The sequence below is a fragment of the Bubalus bubalis genome, chromosome 11 (assembly GCF_019923935.1).
Source record: "Bubalus bubalis isolate 160015118507 breed Murrah chromosome 11, NDDB_SH_1, whole genome shotgun sequence".
NCBI classification, from domain to species: domain Eukaryota; kingdom Metazoa; phylum Chordata; class Mammalia; order Artiodactyla; family Bovidae; genus Bubalus; species Bubalus bubalis.
The window spans coordinates 93,808,601-93,822,422 of NC_059167.1; the positions used below are offsets into that span (position 1 = coordinate 93,808,601).

The following is a 13,822-nucleotide window of genomic DNA, read 5'->3' on the forward strand; positions in this document are numbered from 1 at the left end:
GAATAGCGAAGGGATTCAGCCATACATATATGTGTATCCATTCTCCCCCAAACTCCCCTCCCATCAAGACTGCCACATAACATTGAACAGTTCCATGTGTTATACAGTAGATTCTTGTTGGTTATCCGTTTTAAATAGAGTAATGTATCACATCTTCTTTATTCATTCATCTGTCAATGGAGATTTAGGTTGCTTACATGTCCTGGCTGTTGTAAATAGTGTTGCAGTGAACATTGGGGTGCATGTGTCTTTTTGAATTATGGTCTTCTCATCAAATTTATTTTTAAACAATTAACTGAAATTCTGGAAATTAAACTTGACACGACTCAAGAAACAAAAACATTAAGTGACAAGGACTCACTGCAGTTTAAAAAGGGCCCACAGACTCTCCTTCTCCTTAAATGTGACTTAGAGTGGAAAATTTCCGTGCTTTCCTTTCTTCCCAGCAGTGAGATTCATGCAGATTTCTTCTCAGCTCTAATTTCCAAAAAAGCCAGGGCTTACTTCTCCATCACCTTTGGTGGGCTTGGCTCATAAGCCTGAGCCACAAGTGACTCAGGTGAGCTGGAACCACAAAGACCGGTACCTCCAGCTTAGAAGAACCTCAGAGCCCAGCCCGCCATCAGGATCAAGAATCTAAAGGCTCACCTACAGGGTGAGAATGATGTGGACAGAGTTACTAGAATATAGGACTATTACCATCAGGGAATTGCTGAAGCTGAGGGTTGAAAAATTAGGGTGGTGTCGAGGAGCCCTCATACCCTCTCTTCCCTTTCTCCTGACCCTGGGCCAGAAATCAGTGGTCCAGTGATAGAGACCTGTAGAGTTTCCAGAAGCTGACGTGTTTTGAGCCTGTATGGTTAGAGTAGATTATAAACAGACAGTAATAAACAGACCCATAGAATTGCTCAACACAATGGAAGTTTATTTTTTGCTCCTAACAGTACAGTAGAGTTGGAAAAGTATTGCTGGAAAAAGCAAAGGAAATGTGATTCTGTGCCATGTTGCCATTCTGGGACTCGGGCTGCTGGTGACATTGCCATCTTTAAAACTTGGCTTCCAGGAGAATACAGGACAGGAGAGTTAAGGCGGTGCATTTCCATCTCTGTCAGCCAGAAAAGAGGAATGAGCATGAAGGAGTATGTCCGGGAGGATTATGTGGGCCAAAGCAAGAAGCGGTGGACGCCATCTGCACTCACGTTCTGCTGGAGAGAACCCAGCTGTATGTCATCTTCCTCCCCACGACTACAAGGAGAGCTGGGACCTGGGGCCTGCTAGATGTCCAAAGAAGCAGGGAAGACTTTTATTGGCTGGTCAGCTACCACAGAGCCATTTCTACTTCGCTGGTGTCTGGAGCAGCTTCTGGTAAAATGGGAAGGGACTTGGGGGCCTGAGCACAGTGACTGCAACAAAGGTGAGGACTTGTTTGCAGAGATACTGAGTTTCCTTCCCACCAGGAGCAAGAGAGGTAAGCAGCAGCCTCATGAGCTGATTCTGTCTGTGGACACAACAGCTGCTCTCTGGAGGGAAATTTCCTGTTCCTGGGAAACTGGTCAACTTCTCCTCCAAAACAGAGTATCAATCGGCAGAAATGAGTTCCAGGGGGCTTGTGAGACGTTCGTTCACTCCATCTGACCGCAGGAGTAGGGATAGGAAGTCAGTGCCATTGAACAGACAAAGGAGAATGAGACAGAGTCATGTCTGTCTTCGGAGGAGCCCGAGCATCTGACTCTCTGAAAGTGCAGGGTGTCCTTGAGGAAAGTTCTGCTGACAGTTCGCAGATGCTGAAGGAGGGGGGGTGCTCTGAGTGCAGCAGCGCCAGGACAGGAGCCCTCCTTTATTACGACCCACCCCTGTGCAGGTGAAGAGCTGAGGCGGAACCAGCATGCGCAGATTCCCTTCCCCTCTGCCCTTGGCCCAAGGGCAACCACACAAAATGGGATTAATTGGGATTATGGGGGCTTTGGCTGCTTGGCTGCTACTCAAGGATGAATGCTTAATTTATGTCTCAGTGATCTTGACTCCTGCCTGATTAAACTGGTTCACTCGGGCCATTGTTTGCCAAGGACTTTCCTTTCGAAAGAGTGGCTACAGGTGGTTCTTTTGTGTGACAGACTTTTAGCTTTACTACAGTACATGGCTCTAATGGATGGCTGCAATACCACCTTTCTCTCAGAAATCACTAAAAGCACAAATAAATTCAATAGGTTCTCCCCTCACCTTTTCAGGGCTTTTCTTGTGATGGCAAAGTGTTAACAGGTGTGATTGTTCAAGAATATATAGAACAGATGTGGAATTATTACTGTGCAAGAGAAAAGAGCATTTGTTTGGAAAATATCCACTGAGTAGAGATGTTAAGATTCAGAGCGTCTCACCTCCCCTAGCAACTCACTCCTGCAAATCAAAAGGTGCCCCTTGGAGTCCCAGTCCTGATGGTGCCTGGGGCCCTGGCTTCCCTGTGCTGTTTCTGCTAGTGAACGGGCTTCTGGGTTAGGCAAGCTGTTCAGTCTCGGAGGTCTGCTCCAGCCTGAGCTGAGCTCTGTTGTGGTTTGAAGGGATGAGAATGTTGGGCTACTTGGATTTAAATGAAGATTGTCCACAAACCTGAACTGGTTTGATGGTTTTAACCCATTTGACTGGTGAAGTTAATTTACTAACATATGAAGCAACTTTTGGATTGACTTCATGTTTTCTTTCTTGGCCCTTGAAGCCAGTCATAAAAGCCAAATTGGTTTGGGCCCATCTGCCCTAGGGCATACTCGAGACTTTTCCGGAGACCATGTAAACATCTTCAGAAGCAATTAAGCTGTTAGACTGAATAACTAAGTAAAGTTTCTGTCCAAAAGGGGTGTTATGAGGAACCATAGTCTATGACTTTTGTGTTTAGTTAAAAATAAAGATTGTTTTAGTATAGTAAGCTAACATGACAGAGACCTGTGCATTAACCATGTGATAATTATTTTAATTAATTAATTCTAGACACTTGTTTCTCAGTATCATACAAACTACCATGGAGCTTAGGAACATGCTCTATGCCTAAGCCATCCTCTCCCATTCTCTGTTGGTATGGTATTACTTGGACTATACTTGAGAAATGTCTGAATGCATCAATATGATTTCTCCTGCTGCTGCTAAATCACTTCGGTCGTGTCCGACTCTGCGCGACCCCATAGACGGCAGCCCACCAGGCTCCCCCGTCCCTGGGATTCTCCAGGCAAGAACACTGGAGTGGGTTGCCATCTCCCTCTCCAATGCGTGAAAGTGAAAAGTGAAAGCGAAGTCCCTCAGTTGTGTCCGACTCTCCACGACCCCATGGACTGCAGCCTACGAGGCTCCTCCATCCGTGGGATTTTCCAGGCAAGAGTACTGGAGTGGGGTGACATTGCCTTCTCCAAAAAAAAGCAGCTACAAAACACAATTAATTAAGGTGAGAAATCTATCATGTATCTTCAGAAAGTCCAGTGATAAGTATTTGGGTTCAAACTCTGCTTTCTACAATGATTCCATAAGTTTAAAGACTTTTCTAGAAAATGCAATTATGAGCATATTATGATGTTAATTAAAAATTACTTTAAATTTTATAACATCTTATCTCCTGAAAATACTCTGATGATAAAATTTAGGATTTAATCAACTAGAGAGTGAATGATAGTAAAATTGAGTGAGTAACTTAATCTAAACATGAGAAAGAAATAGAGATCCTAGGGAAATAGATAAATGAGAGCATATGAGTCTAGAATGGAAATTATTCAACTCCATCAAATAACTTAAAAGTTAGAGAGAGGGTAAAGATGTTGCTCGGATTCAGAATTAGCAGAAGTGAGAGATACCATTTTCCTGAAGCTGCATGAAGCCCTTCAGAGATGATGCGCCAAGATAAGAAAAGGTTGCTCTGAGCATTGTATGAATACCACAGGAACTTCAGGTACCTCGTCACTTGCCTCCCTCAGGGGGTAGTCAGGGCACCCCCTCCCCTGCTGTGAGCACTACTCAGTTGCTCAGAATTGTCCTATTCTTTGCAGCCCCATGGACTGTCACCCACCAGGCTCCTCTGTCCATGAAATTTTCCCGTCAAAGAATATTAGATTGGGTTGCCATTTCCTCCTTCAGGGGATCTTTCTAACTCAGAGACTGAACCCTCATCTCATGCATTGGTGGCTGGATTTTTTAACCACTGTGCTGCCTGGGAAGCCTCCCCTGCTGAGTGAAGTGAAAGTGAAGTCGCTCAGTCGTGTCTGACTCTTTGCGACCCTGTGGACTGTAGGCCACCAGGCTCCTCCATCCATGGGATTTCCCAGGCAAGAATACTGGAGTGGGTTGCCATTTCCTTCTCCAGGGGATCTTCCCGACCCAAGGATCGAACCCGGGTCTCCCACATTGCAGACAGACACTTAAACCTCTGAGCCACCAGGGAAGATCCTTCCAAAAGTTGGACAGTTTGAAGATCTGTTCTACTGCTGTGTGTGGAGACATAGTCTTACCATGGGATGTTAGAGCTGGCGGAGACCCACAGAATCTTCCAGTTTAACCCTGACTTTTATAAAGAGGGAATTGAGGTCCAGAGAGGGAGATAAGCTTTCCTGGAGTTACACAGAAATATTCCCATTGCCCTTACTTGATTTACTAGGAACCACTGACCCTGTAAGGGCTTCCATACTGGCTCAGTGGTAAAGAATCTGCCTACCAATGTAGGAGACTTGGGTTTGATCCCTGGGTTGGGAAGATCCTCTGGAGAAGGATATAGTAACCCATTCCTGGAAAATCCCATGGACAGAGGAGCCTGGAAGGCTACAGAGTTGGACATGAGGTCACAGAGTTGGACCCAACTTAGTGACTGAGCACACACATATACTTCCCACATATAGAAAGTGAAATTATTCAGCTTTCTTGCTACCACACAGATATTTTATTTAAAATAATCACTCTAATATTGCATATTACTATGTCTGTCTTTAAGTAATTTCTCTGATTAAAGTACTCCTCTCATCCTGAATCCCTTGTCAGAACCAAACACTGCTGATTATGTATTGGTTGCAACTGTTCTCTCATTATGTCCTGAAAGCCTGCCTGTTTTCCCCACCAGGTGCCTATGGGCAGTGACCAGGTTCTTACCTTTCTTTGACTCTCTTACCCAGTAGGAGACAATATTAATAATATGGTGTGGATGGCTCTAGATACCTCAACACATAGCCTTTTGCCCCCCAAGAAGTCCCTGCACTTTCAGTTGTTGAAAGTTAGGGGATGTTGCAGAAGGTCTTATAAAGTGTTTTTTAAGAGGGTTTTATAGCTCTCAGAAGCTCCTACAAAATTTGGTTTTGAGCTTCTAGTAATCCTACGAAGTTGCCTTAGAGTATCAGTAAAAAGGGGCATGTTTTTAGAAGATAATAAAAGTTATGTTCTGATTAAAATATTCATTCTAAGATACTTTACATATAGTTAAAGAAAGAAAGTAAAGTACTTTATAGGTAAAGTAAGAAATTAATAGGTTTCTTAGGGGAGATGTTTTTGTTTATTTTCAGCATGGTTTTGTTTTGTGAAGTTGTACTAGCTGGAACATTCAGGCTTTGCATTCAGGCCTGACCCTGGTTAAGGATGTGAAGCTGGCCAAGCTGAGTCCCTGCAGGGCTTCACATGCCAGCAAAGCACCCCTCAGCAGGACACTCAACCTCTGGCTCCCCAGGCTGTCCTTACACATCAACATCCAAGCATCTCATAAATGAAATAATGAACAGGCCCATCTCCAGCCCAAACTCCTGTGAACAGAGCAGGAACTGAGGAACTGGGTCATTAAAACTACATCAAGGTCCTCCAGAACCACATTAGGGATGTGTGAGGAGAGGGTGTGTAGGTTGTCTCTAAAAGAGGGCCCTACTGGAAACCTAAAATGTTGAGTGGGAAGAGCTGAGGAAGCTCTACCAATCTGGCCTCATCCCCTATCAACCCCTTTGATCATTTAATTGATGGGGTAATTTCAGTTTTCTCCATGTGTCACCAATAATTTCTTCATGATGGAGGCAGTGTTGGATATTGGTCAAGATAAGCCTAGGTTCTGGAGGTAAATTCTCTCATGGACAACTTGTTATCCTCTGGGGCTTTAGTTTCCTCATCTCACCATTAGTGAAGTGAAGTGAAGTCGCTCAGTCGTGTCCGACTCTTTGCGACCCCATGGACTGTAGCATACCAGGCTCCTCTGTCCATGGGATTTTCCAGGCAAAGGTACTGGAGTCCAGGGTTGCCATTTCCTTCTCCAGAGGATCTTCCCCCCCCGGGGATCGAACCCTGGTCTCCCACATTGCAGGCAGACGCTTTACTGTCTGAGCCACCAGGGAAGCCTATCTCACCATTAGGGGGTACTAATATTACTACCTCACAGAGTAATCATGAGGATAAAACTAATGTATCAAAGCATTTAGGACAATGCCTGGCATAGTAAGCCCTCAACTAGTATTACGAGGATAAACATCATTATTTTGACATTAAGGAGGCATTGTGTAAATGGTTGGATATGTTGATTCCAGTCATTGGAAACAAGGCAGCCTAAAATACAAGATTTGATTTCCCTTATGTTAGCACTTAGACATAATTTTGCAAGCTGAAAACAGCATGGGCCTTGAACATTAACCTAATATACCAAGAAATAAAAACACTAGTCAAGATAGCAGGAACAGCATAAATCATAGATACTATCTTTATGTAATTTTTAAAAATTAGTGACAACAAAATTGCTTCTTTTCATTACACATTTATATGACTATGTGGATTTCATATTTCCAAAATGTCTTAACAGTTTCCAACAGGAACTGTGACTTGACAAGATATTTAGCCCTCAACAAGTAGAAAAGCTTTTGGCTGGTGATAAAAAAAATTTAATGAGTTGATGGAGACAGAGGTTAAGTCTTTACATTGTGAGGTTCTATTGACTCTTCCTCAGCCTTGCCCTTTATCCTCGTTTATATCTGAGTTTGTAAAAAGCCCTTGAAAGGCAGACTATTCATTAGTGGTTCCATAGTAGATGATTATGTTCAGTTGTTATTTCGTCTGTGCCACCGCTGTCTAGCTTATGTTACGCAGAGAGACAAGTGCTGCATAGAGCAAATGAAAGACAGGGTTTCAACACAAGTTAAAGCTTCCATTGTAAAGAGAGAGCGTTTTGAAATGGCCTTGTGAGAGAGCAGAAGCACTGTGCCAGGTGTAGCTGGGCAACAAGGCTGCCCACAGCCTGGGCAGACCCGTCTGGGAGGGAGCCCACAGGGAGGTGAAAGGGGAGCAGAGGGCACAGTCTTCCAGAGCGGCTCCCTGTCAGTAGTTTAAAAGATACTACGTTGGATAATGGGTTTTAGGAGTATGGTGGGTATTAGAAGAGGCAGAGTGGAGGTGGCCGTTGGATTTCCAGAGACAGAAGTCAAAGGGTGGCCCCTGCATTTTAAATTCTAGTTTTGTGTACCACCCCCCCCAACCCCCGCCTCAGCCAGAAGTGTCAGATACTGCCTCCAAGCTTGCCACCACTCCAAAGTTAAAAAATGGTCAGATTCTGGACAGCAGACTTAAAGGCTAAAAACTTAGATTTCTTTCTGGTCTCGTAGTAAGCATAGAAAAAGCTGAGAAAGCTGTGGAAGATAATAAGAGTATTAATCAGTAATGGTGGTGCTTTCTCTTTTTCCTTTTTCAATGGCCTTTTAGAAGCAGTGGGGACTCTCCTGGTGGTCCAGTGGTTAAGACTGCACACTTCCAATGCAGCGGGCTCAGATTCGATCCTGTGTTAGGGAACTAAGATCTCATGTGCCACACCATGCAGCCCCCGCCCCACCCCCAATTTTTTTAGGTGATAAAAGCAATGATCTGAGGGTGCCAATCACAACAACAAAAAAAGGGCCCTTCGTGTGCAGAACACTAATGGAAGGGCAGGTGACAGACCGGACAGTCATTGCTGCTGCTGCTGCTGCTGCTAAGTCGCGTCAGTCGTGTCCGACTCTGTGCGACCCCAAGGATGGCAGCCCACCAGGCTCCCCCGTCCCTGGGATTCTCCAGGCAAGAACACTGGAGTGGGCTGCCATTTCCTTCTCCAGTGCATGAAAGTGAAAAGTGAAAGTCAAGTCGCTCAGTCGTGTCTGACTCTTCGCGACCCCATGGACTGCAGCCCACCAGGCTCCTCCGTCCATGGGATTTTCCAGGCAAGAGGACTGGAGTGGGGCGCCATTGCCTTCTGCGGAGTCATTGCTAGCCAGGTTTATAAAGTAAGCAAGTGCTTCAGTAAGCTGTAATATTTACTCCCAGGAATCAGGCACTTCTTTGTTTTGATGTCTCGTGTTTCAAGAAAGACTGTGTTGCTATAGAGGAGGCGGCAGTGTTAAGTGGCATGAAGTCAACCTGTGGCATTTCCTACCTCTGGGGTCAAAGATCGTCACATTGTAGGTGAATTTCAGAGGGGGCCAGATTATTCTGTGGCAAACAGTAACGTTTGCTGTCATGCGTGTTAAAAGTCTGGTAATCAAATCTCATGCCTCAGGGAGTGAATGCATCTTGCAAGGGGCCAGCCTTTTTATCTTCTGCTCCACCTTTGCCTATGGGAAACATGACAAATTTGGTGGGAACCATCTGTGGCTCAAGAGCTAGGTGGGGAGCTGGGAGGCAAAAGGAGGGGAAAGCCTGGTTTCTCAGCTCTGGGATGTTGGCTATCTCTCTGGAAATTTCTCTGGACTGGCAAGTTTTGAGGATCTGCAAGGAAAGCCAAGACTTGACAACTAGCCTCCTGACTGAGTCTGGGCACGTCTTAGGGTTTGGTGGGAGAACGTGGCCCTTTGAAGATGGCCCTTTGGTCACGGTCCCCAGATCATTGGGGTCAGTTCCCTGCTTCCCAACCACCTGGACATGAGGAGGACTGGCCATCTTCATGTTCCATTCTCTTCCTCTCTTCCCCCTTCTCTCCTTCTCTCTCTCATCTTTCTCTTTCTTCCACTTCCAGGTAGTGGGAAAGAGCCTCTGTTTCTCTCTGAATGGCCGTTAGAAGCTCTGCAGCAGCGGTCCCCAACCTTATAGCACCAGGGATCAGTTCCATGGAAGCCAGTTTTTGCCAGAGCAGTGGGGTGCAGGGGGATGGTGCAGGCATCATCATAATGCTAAGGGGAGTAGTGGGGCGCAGCAGTAGACGGTTTGCCCACTGGCCCACTGCTCACCTCCTGCTGTGCGCCCCAGTGCCTAACAGGCCACAGACTGGTACCAGTTTGCAGCCCAGGGGCTGGGGACCCCTGCTTCACAGGACTCCAGTGCCGAGAGGCTCTGGAGAAATCCCCCCTCTCAGTGCCTCAGGGAGGAGGCAGAACCTGGGGCTGGTTAGAGTGTGGTGCCTGGTGGCCTGGACATGGGCACTCTGCTCACTCCAGCACACTGTCTCCTGCCGTCCCTGCTGTGCCCTCCCCCTCAGCATGCCGACATGCTCCCACAGTGCGCAGTATAAAGCAGAACCAGTCAGCTCTCTCTCCAGTCCCATATGGGATTCCCTGGTAGCTCAGCTGGCAAAGAATCCACCTGCAATGTAGAAGACCACAGTTTGATTCCAGGGTCGGGAAGCTCTGCTGGAGAAGGGATCAGCTACCCACTGCAGTATTCTTGGGCTTCCCTGGTGGCTCAGCTGGTAAAGAGTCACCTGCAATGTGGGAGACCTGGGTTCAATCCCTGGGTTGAGAAAAAGCCCCTGGAGAAGGGAAAGGCTACCCACTTCAGTATACTGGTCTGGAGAATTCCATGAACTGTATAGTCCACAGGGTCTCAAAGAGTCGGACATAATGGAGCAACTTTCACTTTCACTTTGTGGTCCCATGTGCTCCTCAAGCTCTTCTCTCTCCACTCTCCTTCAAGCTTCTCAGAGGTGTTCATGGAATGCTGTTTCTTCTCCTCAGGTCCCATTCTTGTCTCTGTGGTTCCTTCCTGCTTCATCTTCCACCATCCATTCTTGTCAACATCACAAGCAACTTCCATATGGTCCAACCTAGTGATAATTTAAGGTCTCATCCTGCCTCACCTCCCAGGATGCAACAGACCACCCCCTCCTTCCCAAGCACGAAGTGTTTCTTTGTTTCTGTGACACTTCACTCTTTTGGTTTTCTCCTCAGTTTCTTCACTGGTCCAGAGGTCTGTTCTCTCCCTAGGTGATCTCACCAACCCATTACTTTAATAGTACCTGGGTGCCAAGGATCCCCAAATATGTTAAGCTCCAAATTTTTATATCCAGTGACTTCTTGGATGTCTCAGAGGCCTCTCAAATGCAAAATGGCCAGACCTGAACTCTTCCTATCCCCACTGTTTATCTCAGAATAAGAGATTTTCCTGAAAATCTTAGGAAATCAATCCAGACACCCAGAAATGTGAGAGCCATCTTTCTCTCTCCCACCATGCATATCAAATTCTCCACCACATCCCATCAATTCTGTTTCTGAATTATTTTGCAATTTCATTCATGTCTCTTCTTTTCACTGCCACCAAGTCCAAGCCAACCTTACCCTTCACCTGGACAATGGCAACATCTCCCAACTAGTCTCCTCACTTCTGCATTTGCCCTTTTAGGTTGAACCCATTCTTAAATGGAACTTATTTTTCTATTTAATAATAGAGAGATCTGTTAACATAAGTTCAAGCATATGATTTTTCTGCTTATAACTTTTCCATTGCAACTTGATATGAAATTGAAAGTGAAGGTCGCTCAGTTGTGTCTGACTCTTTGCAACCCTATGGACTATACAGACCATGGAATTCTCCAGGCCAGAATACTGGAGTAGGTAGCTTTTCCCTTCTCCAGGGGATCTTCCTGACCCAGGAATCAAATCAGGGTCTCCCACATTGCAGGCAGATTCTTTACCAACTGAGCTATGAGGGAAGCCCTGCAACTTGATATGGCCTACAAGAATTTGGTGCTACCAAATTCTTGGTCTCACCTTCTCTCTTGTCTCTCTAGTTCCCTGTGCAATGGTTCCCTAACGTCATTTCCATTTCAAGCCCTTTCCAGCCCCCGGCTTCCACAATACTGGTCCTTCTACCTGGAATGCTCTTTCTCTCACCTTTTGCCTGACTGATTTCTGCCAATTTCTCTCAGATCTTAATGTACAGTTGACCCTTGAACAAAATGGGTTTGAACTTCATGGATCCACTTATACAATACCACACAGTCTATGGTTGGTTGAATCCATGAATGCAGAAGAGACAAGCATGCAGAGGGCCAACTATAAGTTATACACAGATTAACCCCCATATTGTTCATGGGTCAACTGTGATTATCACTTCCTCATGGGAGCTTTCCTTAACTCCTGAACTAAATTAGACCCCCAGCTACGTTCTTTGTTCCTCATTCTTTTCCTTCATTTATTATAATTTATAATTATAAATATTCACTTGTTGACAGTCTTATATTCCCATAAGCTCCATGAGGTTAGGGGTTATGCTTGTTCATCATTATTACCTGGATCATGGGTCAATGCCTGCCACCCAGTAGGTACTCAGTCTGTATCTGTTAGGAATGCATACTCATCGGGGTCATCACCAACTATTGAGTGACACTCAAAAGGGAAGAAGGAGGGTGTCTGAGCAAGAAGAGCACTTAATCATCTCAGCATTTTAGGCAGTATTATTATTTTCCTTCCATACCCTAAAATGAGTTACGATGTCCTTTATAATTATCAGTCTGATGGCAGAGTTCCTGAAAACCAAGTTCTTCCCTTAATTATTAAATGTGCTGTTGTGTCCTAGTTAGCTGGGTGGATCTACAAGAGCTGGAAAATCAACTAGTGGATAAGCACGCACTGAGCGTACCCACCACTGAGACAGAGGTAATGAGAGCACAAGACTCTCAGGGCGTGACTAGCCCAGGTGGAAAGACACAAAAGTCACAAAACAGTATACACACGACAACAAGCACATCCGGTCTACGGCATGTGATTTACACGGTCTCTACAGATATCTGCCTGCCCACATGGGCTGGTGAGGTGGTATGCTAGCAAGAGCTGATCACAAGTCAGGGCTCTGATCCTGTGTTTGTAGGATGCTGGGTAAGCCGCTCTGTCTCTCTGGGCCTCGGCTTTCTCCTCTGTCTAATGAGGATAAGGATACTTCTCTTTCCTGCATCACAGAAAAGGGAGAGAAATCATGGTGGGCACAGGGGCTCTGGCTGCAGCAGACCTGGGTCACGCAGCATGTGACATAAGCCCTCTTAGAGGAGATTGCCATTAGCTCCACCATACAGCCACCAAGCAGATGACCCACAGGCTGCAGAACAATTATACCAAAGAAATTCTCACACTGTTAAGAAACTTCTAGAACCCACAACAGATTTCCCAACCTGAGGATGCGGCAAAGAGACTGAGAACCCCCAGAGAAGATGTTGAAGGCCAGTGGGATTTGATTACAGAACTTCCATAGGCCTGGGGAAACAGACTCTTGGAGGGCACAAACAAAACCTTGTGCACACCAGGAGCCAGGAGAAAGGAGCAGTGTCCCCACCAGAGACTGAGCCAGACCTGCCTGTGAGTGTCCAAGAGTCCCTGGCAGAGGTGTGGGCAGCAGCCTGCTGCGGGGTCGGGGGCACTGAAAACAACTGTGGCTGCACAAGTCCTGCTGAAGGAGGCAGCCATTACCTTCCTTACCTCCACCATGGTTTGGCCTCAAACAAAACAACAGGGAGGGAACCCAGCCCTGCCCATCTACAGAAAATTGGATTAAAGATTTACTGAGCATGGCCCCACCTGTCAGAACAAGACCCAGTTTCCCCCACAGTCAGTCTCTCCCATCAGGAAGCTTCCATAAGCCTCTTATCCTTATCCATCAGACGGCAGACAGAATGAAAACCACAATCACAGAAAACTAACCAACTTGAAACAGTGAGAGACTATTTTTGGGGGCTCCAAAATCACTGCAGATGGTGACTGCAGCCATGAAATTAAAAGATGCTTGTTCCTTGGAAGAAAAGCTATGACCAACCTAGACAGCATATTAGAAAGCAGAGACATTACTTTTCTAACAAAGGTCCGTCTAGTCAAAGCTATGGTTTTCCCAGTAGTTTTGTATGAATGTGAGAGTTGGACTATAAAGAAATTCCAAGGCTGAGTCCAAAGAATTGATGGTTTTGAACTGTGGTGTTGGAAAAGACTCTTGAGAGTCCCTTGGACTGCAAGGAGATCTAACCAGTTCATCCTAAAGGAAATCAGTCCTGAATATTCATTGGAAGGACTGATGCTGAAGCTGAAAAGCCAATATTTTGGCCACCTGATGGGAAGAACTGACTCATAGGAAAAGACCCTGATGCTGGGAAAGATTGAAGGCAGGAGATACCTGGAGTAACAAGCAAGTTTGGCCCTGGAGTACAAAATGAAGCAGGGCAAAGGCTAACAGAGTTTTGCCAAGAGAATGCACTGGTCATAGCAAACATCCTCTTCCAACAACACAAGAAAAGACTCTGGACATCACCAGATGGACAACACCAAAATCAGATTGATTATATTCTTTGCAGCCGAAGATGGAAAAGCTCTATACAGTCAGCAAAAACAAGTTTGCAAGCTGACTGAGGCTCAGATCATGAACTCCTTATTGCAAAATTCAGACTTAAATTCAAGAAAGTAGGAAAGACCACTAGACCATTCAGGTATAACCTAAATCAAATCCCTATGATTATACAGTGGAAGTGACAAACAGATTCAAGGGATTAGATCTGACAGACAGAGCGCCTGAAGAACTATGGACGGAGGTTCATCATTTTGTACAGGAGGCAGGGATCAAGACCATCCCCAAGAAGAAGAAATGCAAAAAGGCAAAATGGTTGTCTGAGGAGGCCTTACAAATA

The 13,822-nt window shown here is 45.6% G+C and overlaps 1 long non-coding RNA gene across 1 annotated transcript; it reads right to left on the reverse strand.

Moving 5' to 3' along the window:
• Positions 1-904: 904 nt before the first annotated feature.
• LOC123328245 lies at positions 905-2,904 on the reverse strand. Its single transcript, XR_006543063.2, has 2 exons — positions 1,200-2,904; positions 905-1,105 (listed from the first exon to the last, which is right to left on the reverse strand). It is a non-coding gene; the product is annotated as an uncharacterized LOC123328245 (long non-coding RNA).
• Between the last annotated feature and the right edge of the window lie 10,918 nt (positions 2,905-13,822).